Below are 6967 nucleotides of genomic sequence, written 5' to 3'. Positions count from 1 at the left end.
TGGTTTGGTACTCAGTAATAAATAACTGGAATCTAACTGAGACCTAGAGAATTCTTCCCTCTTCCTGCTGGCTCCAAACCAGATGTGGCAATGACCCAGCCTCGACTCTGTAGGTGACAACTCCCAGGGATGATGGAGCCACGGAATGGAAGGAACGTGGATCCCTAAGGAACCACAAGGAGCACAGCCCCTGCCGCTGCTAAGAAACGCACACCTCAAGGATTATGTGAGGGGTCAATGTCTTTATTCCAAGCAAGCGAAACGGGGATACAGCTACGAGCAAGGCAGACATGGTCCATTTGAACAGGGAGGGGTCCCAGCAACAGACCCAATCCCCCAAGTTATACAATTGGGTGTTGAGTGCCGGTTGTAATCCGTTGTAAGCAGAGAAGTACTGGGAGCTGTAAAAGCAAGTCACAGGGTTCTGGCCCAGTGTGGGTGGACGTTGAAGGCAGCCCTGGGGAAGTGATGTCTTGAGACTATAAGGGGTAATAGAAATTAAGTAGGATGGTCAGAAGGGAGGCAGGGAAGAATGTTCTGGCACCAGAAGTGTGTAGAACATGTTTCAAAGGCTCTGAGTCAGGAAGGAAAGGATGAGTTTGGGAAAAACAAAAAACAAAGAAGAACAACCAACAATGTGGGCCTATGGGTCAGGCTGAAGATTTCAAGTATGATTTGTAAGAAATGAGAATTCCTGGGGCCACACCAGGAGAGTGAGTGACCAGGTTGCCCCCTGGAAGCTGTGTGAGAAACAGGATGAGGGCAGGGAGACCCCCGAGAAGCTGATGGAGACCCCCTGTGCCATGGGGGCTGTAGGGATAGAGAGAAGCAACTGAGTTTGAGAGAGACCTGGGAGGTGGTTGATAGGATTTGGGGGGTAAGGAAAACCTGTTGAGAGACAGGAGTCAAGGATGAAACTCCAGGGAGACGGTGTCTGGTCTATGAGTACATTACAATGTCATGGCCGAAGAAAAGCTAGACAAGGCCGAGTTCAAGGGCAGCTCAGAGCAGGAAGAAGGGGAGTGGATTTGTGAGGGGGGGGCCTTTGAGCAAGGCACCTTTCCCATCTTCACACCCTGGTCTACAATATGGAAACAGTCTACCACATAGGACTTTATCTACCACACAGCTGTGAGCATCAGGACAATGGCCGCATTCATTCACCCAAAAACAGTTAGTGAGCGGTGCCTACGGCATGCAATAAATAAGATTAGCACATGAAGTACGTGGCATGTTAGCCACAGTGCCCAGGAGCATACAAAGCAGGGGGAGGGGATAGAAGGAGGAGGTACATTTCCAGATAGGATGTTGAAGGTATATACTCCTGAGCAGAGTAATCCGGTTTCTGTGGGCTCTAAGGGGGGGGTCTCTGTGTTAGGGAAAAAACATTAAAATATCTTGTTTTTTCCAAGTTTCACACAAAACACGTGGCCATATAAATAGATTTCTAGGGCCATGGATAGAGTGGGCGTGAGAGGCCCAGGGCACCAGCCTCAAACGTTTCTCAGGAAGCCCAGCTCTGCTTGTGAGTAATAGAGCGGTGGAAGTGGAGGCATGTGACCGTGGGTGTCACAAAAAGAACCTGTTTTCTGTGACTTAGAGCAAGTCATTCAATTGCTCTGACCCTCAATTTCCTAATCTGTAAATGAGGGGAATACTATGTCCTTAAAAGGTCTGAAAGAGCCAATAAGGGAAGGTAAGTAACATTTCCAGCTGGTAAAAATAAGTGGTATGTATTGTTTTAAGCGTCATCCCCCCCCCCCCCCCACGCAGATGGTGAGCAATGGTCTCAGCCTTGGGGAGGGACCAGAAAGAACCAGAACACGAAGGGGTTGTGAGCCCCCACAACTGGCAGCGCAGGGCTCTGTGGCCCCAGGGTGCACACACCATGTGTGTGGCGTTGCCCTGTGTGTTGTCTGTGGTCCGTGGCAGTGGCCTTCATGTGCTCCGCTCTTGCGCACAACCTGGGGAATCCCACCCAGCGAGGACCCAGCTGGCCCACCGGTGTGGGTGTGAGGGGGGTGGGGCTGGGCGGGCAGCTGGCTGGCACAGTCTCCGCCACGCGACCATGACAGTCGGCCCCAGGTGCTTCTCTCTCCGCACACTGGCAACTTTAAGGGAAACCCGATTGCTGCAACAGTCCCAAACAAGGAGGTCACTGTAGCGGCACCGGACAAGCTGATGTGGCACGTGCCATTGGCATTCGGGAAGAGTCTCTGGCCGATGAACTTGCCCTGTGGATGTTTTGAAAAATAAACTCAGGAGAAGTGGTGCACCTGCAGCATGGGAGCTTAGTTCTTCAGACACCTACAACTGTGGCAGATAAGGTGACCCTGTGGCCACCAATTCTAAGATCGTGATGATAACAGAAGAGTCCTCCAGCAAGAGGGAGAGGGTGGTCTTAATCGGATGCAGACGACTGTTAATGTCTTCAGATTCATCATTCCTCAGATCGCCAAGTACACTCCTGACTGCCCCATATTTGTGGTTTCCAACCCAGTGGATGCTCACATGTTACCTGGAAACTAAGAGGCTTACCCTAGCACCATGCAGCTGGAAGTGTGTGCACTCTGGAATCTGCTAGATTTCTCTATTTTATAACTGAGAAAACTTGGCATTCGTCCCAGCAGCTGCTGTGGATGGATCTGGGGGAAGGAGAAGGTGACATTTCGAGTGTGGCCGTGTGGAGCAGAGCAAATGTGGCAGGTGTTTCTCTCCAGGAACTGAATCCAGAAATGGGAACGGAAAATGATAGTGAAAATCAGGAGGGAGTGCATCAGATGGTGGTTGGTGCTGCCTGAGAAGTCATCGAGCTGAAAGGCTATACCAGCAAGGCTACTGTATGAAGAGTGGCCCATCTCATCGAATCCAGGTTGAAAATCTCTCCAGGACTCATGGAGTGTCAACAATGGTGATGGGGACATAGGCACTAAGAATGAAGTCTTCCCAAGCCTTCTGCAGGTCCTCAGGGCTCAGGGATTAACCAGTGTTAACAGCCTGCAGCTGAGGCTGATGAAGGTGCAGATACCCTGCGGGACACCCAGAAGGACCTAAAACACCTGTGACCTCTGGGTTCTAAGCCGTAGAAACTCAAAACTCCAAGTGTTTAACCACGAACCTTCAGTTTTCACCCATCTACGTGGATCACAACTTGATTTTATCTTCCTAGATGTGTGAATTAGGGCTCACAGATCTAAAACCCAGGCTTGGTTGAATGCTTGCAATATGAGTCCTTGAACAATAAAATTAACTAAGAGAGAGAGAGAGAGAGAGAGAGAGAGAGGAGGCTGGGGGCTCGGGCAGGCCTGGATTCCAATCCTGCCTCTGCCGGCCTGTGAGCCCAGCCAGCGACTTTGCCCCACACTGCAGCTCGGGGGCTGTGAGGAAAGGTGTGCAGGCATGCACAGAGCATGAGCTCGCTGCGCCTGCCTTTTCTCTCTTCCCCACCGGACCCACACTCCGGGACCTGGACCAAGTGGGCTGTGACGGCCTCAGGCACTGGTGACTGAGAGTTCCCCCAGACCCCCCATGTGTGACTGCCACAGCAAATGCTCTTGGGCACACAACAAAACAAGCCTGGCCCATGGTGGGTGCTGGTGACGTTCGATGACCTAAACAATTAACCCATAATCAGAGGGTGCTCCCACTCGGCCGCTATGGGTTGCTTTGCCCACGAGTCAGTCATCTTCTGGGAGTGTCCATGGGCCGTTAGCCCTCAGAGTTCTGTTGCTAAGAGATTATGAACCAAATGGTGTTTTCAAAAAAATAACCACTGCAGAATGTTCCAGGACAGAACCATAATAACAGCCCAAACAGCACGAATGGACTGTTATTGATAACCCCTCGGGAAGAGCCGAGGGACGGGGTGGCTGGGAGGTGGCCCTGCCGACACAGCCTATATAAATTACCGGTTGGCCAAGGTTTTGAATATAATAAAACAGGCTCAGTGATAAAACTGTGAGGGGCATTATATAACATCTTCGTGATTCCAAGAGTTCTCCAGTCGAGCAAAATGTGTTTGTCCGGGGCCTATGACCTGTCCAGCCCTCGTCCGTTTACCACCGTCTCGGCCACGTACAGTTGCAGGCGGGGAGCCCAGCAGGGCCGGAACCACCCCTGGCTGGCACGGTGCCTGCGGGCAGCAATTGATCAAGTGATTTAACACAGCCGTTTGCAGCCACCTCTCTCATTGCTCTGTTGCTAGGGCAACAGGAACCAGTCACCAAGCAGAAACCCAAGATAGACCAGAACTGAGCTGCCAACAGGGAAGTCAGCAAACAGGGCCCTTGCAAAACACTGGGTGTCGTCTGGCACCTTGAACAGCTCTGCCCACAGGCTTTTCCCTGGAATATACTGTTAGTCTGCTCTGTGTCCCCGCCAAAGGCTCCTGGGTCACCTCCAGGTGATTGCTACAGCCAGATGGATTGATGCAAAGTGACTGTCATCTGTGAGGAAAGGAAATCCTAGCAGATAACACCTCCGCCCTTCTCCTGACCCGGGAGCCAGGCAGTGTGATGCCAGCTGGATGCCCCCTTTCTCCTCCCCCCTTAATTCCCCACCAGCTCCCTCCACTTTCCATCTGGCCAGGCCCCTGGATGCAGTGACCAGATGGTCTACATTGGATCTCGATGGGTAGGTCGCTAGAGGCAGTGTTCTTTTCTCTCATCTTACAGTGAGGGAGCCAAGGTCCAGAGAGACAAAGCGAAGTGTCAAGGTCACACAGCTGGGAAGTCAGGAGGCAGACACATGCTTCTAGCCCCAAAGACCCCAAGCGCCCTGAAACAGGTCGCACGGGAAACCGCCGGGCGTTGCAACAACTCCCAGAGAATGGTCACTGTTTCCATGGGCCAACCCTAGTGACCCTCGGTCACTGTGTGGCACCCAGGAACAGGGACAGAGCCACAGGCACTCCAGGGGGCAGAAGAAGGGGGTCACGGACCAAGCAGATTGTTACGATCCCAGCCTTGGAGGCTCCCGCACTCACTACCAGGGCGGCCTCAGGCAAGTCACTTCATCTTCTGCAATGCAGTTTCCTTTCTAGAAAGGGAGACAAGGCTGGTAGCCACCTGCTTTATAGGGTTAGCATGCAGGAAACCAAACAGGTAGAAGTGGTTAGCAGGGTGTGTGCGGAACACCGATAATCACTAACAGCAGCAGCAGCTGCAGTTGTAACAATATCGTCAAGTTCATCACCCACTTCCACCCAGGACTTGGTTACTAAGCAGGCAGGAGCCTGGTGCCAACTGGAGTGCCACTGCACTCCCCGGGGGTCACTGCATCTGTGATCAAGGACACGTTCCCCAGGGTTCCTGGTGATAGAGCCTGAATTTTTTAGAAGCTGAGCGCGAAGCATTTGTGTCTCTGTGTCTGTCCAAACACATGTGCTTCCAATTGGCTCTCCCGGGCTGGAATTCCCCCGGGCCGGCCAGGCCAGCTCCCTCCGCTGCCCAGCGCCCCCTCCCTCTATCATGCTGGGCTCCTGGGGGCTCAGCAGCAGGCTGCTTCCTCCCCACCATTTATCAACTCCATCTCCACGAGTAGGAAACAGTCAGCAGTCCCGGGCTCCTCCCAAGTCTGTCTGTAAGCTGTTACTCTGAGAGTCTGAAAACCCTGAGTAGAGAGGGGCATCTAAAGGAGGGCTGGAGAGGGGGAGCTGAGGGCTGAAGGCTGAAGGCTGAAGGCTGAAGGGGGTGGGAGGGTTGTCGTGAATTCAGCAGTCCTGCCAGTTGGCACTAGCCCCCAACTCAGTGGCTCCAGCTATCCTGTGGGGTCAGGATGCTGTTTCTGCAGAGTCATCCTTTCTTGCCCAGAGGGATCCTGGCCCAGAGCCACATTCTGAGTAGGGCCTGAGTGCCACAAAGCAAGGAAACATCCTTTCTCACCAGCCCCGCAGCCCCAGCCCCACACACAGGCCGGTCTCTCAGCAGCCTCTGCCGGCAGCAAGCATTCTCCCGCTAGGCTGCGTGTACCCCCCAGAGCTCTTGCCCACCCCAGACCCTGAGCTCTGGGAGAGCAAAGAGCATTCCGCAGGAGGGAGCATGCGGGTGTGCCTGGCCCAGAGGGGAGGGAGGGGAAGCTGCATTTAGGGGAGGGGACATCATGGAGGGGTAAGGAACTATTTACAATTTTTGCCTGTCTACTTGGTGGCCCTCCTGCCTGTCTGCTTGGTGGCCCATTGGAAAAGAGCCTACTGTCCCAAGACAGGCCCAGGCAGGGACCAGATCTCAAGCCTGGGGGGAGATGAGGCAATCTAGGAGGCTTCAGCCCTGGACCCATCCTGCCTCCCGCCCAGCAACTCCAGCATCCCCTTATTGTGCAAAACCTCAGTGTCCCAGACAAGCAAGCTGGCCACATCTTCTGCAGAGCTCATGACTCAGGAATATGATTTGAGCACCTACTATGTGCCTGGCACTGTACTAGGCACTGGCCCCTCAGCAGTAGACCAGGCACACGTGGCCCCATCCCTGATGTCTTCCCCATCGTTCCCAGGCCCACCATCCTTGCCTCCACTCATGATCTCATCGCAGACTGCTTGGCTCCCTGCTTCTGGCTGTGTAACTTTAAGCAACTTACTTTACCTCTCTGGGCCTCCATTGCCTCATCTACTAAATGAGGGCAGGCTAATACTTACTTCATAGGGATGTTAAGAAAGGTAAATGAGTTAATATATATGTGAGGTGTTTAGAACAGCTCCTGGCACAACGAGCTCAGAGTGTGTGAGTGTGTGTGTGTGATTGATTGTGCATCTGCTCAGGCTGTTCTCTACCTGGAATGCCTTTCTCCTTTTCTGTGGGATCCTGTAAGTGTAGCCCAGGCATAGTTTTCAGAAGGGAGAACCGGGGATCAGGCCCAAGGTCAGGCCATGCCCCTGCTAAGGTCACCAGCACCAGCAGAGCCATGTCCCATTTGCCAAGGGTTTTACACATCCCTGTGAGACAGATGAGGGAGGTGACACTGACCAAGCTCA

The 6967-nt window shown here is 53.2% G+C and overlaps 1 pseudogene; it reads left to right on the top strand.

Moving 5' to 3' along the window:
* Positions 1-960: 960 nt before the first annotated feature.
* On the top strand, positions 961-3054 carry LOC107545235 (L-lactate dehydrogenase B chain-like; annotated as a pseudogene).
* Positions 3055-6967: the final 3913 nt, after the last annotated feature.

Source organism: Miniopterus natalensis, chromosome 19 (assembly GCF_054644295.1).
Source record: "Miniopterus natalensis isolate mMinNat1 chromosome 19, mMinNat1.hap1, whole genome shotgun sequence".
NCBI classification, from domain to species: domain Eukaryota; kingdom Metazoa; phylum Chordata; class Mammalia; order Chiroptera; family Miniopteridae; genus Miniopterus; species Miniopterus natalensis.
The sequence above is the reverse complement of the archived record's forward strand: the minus strand, read 5'-3'. Positions and strand labels throughout refer to the sequence as shown.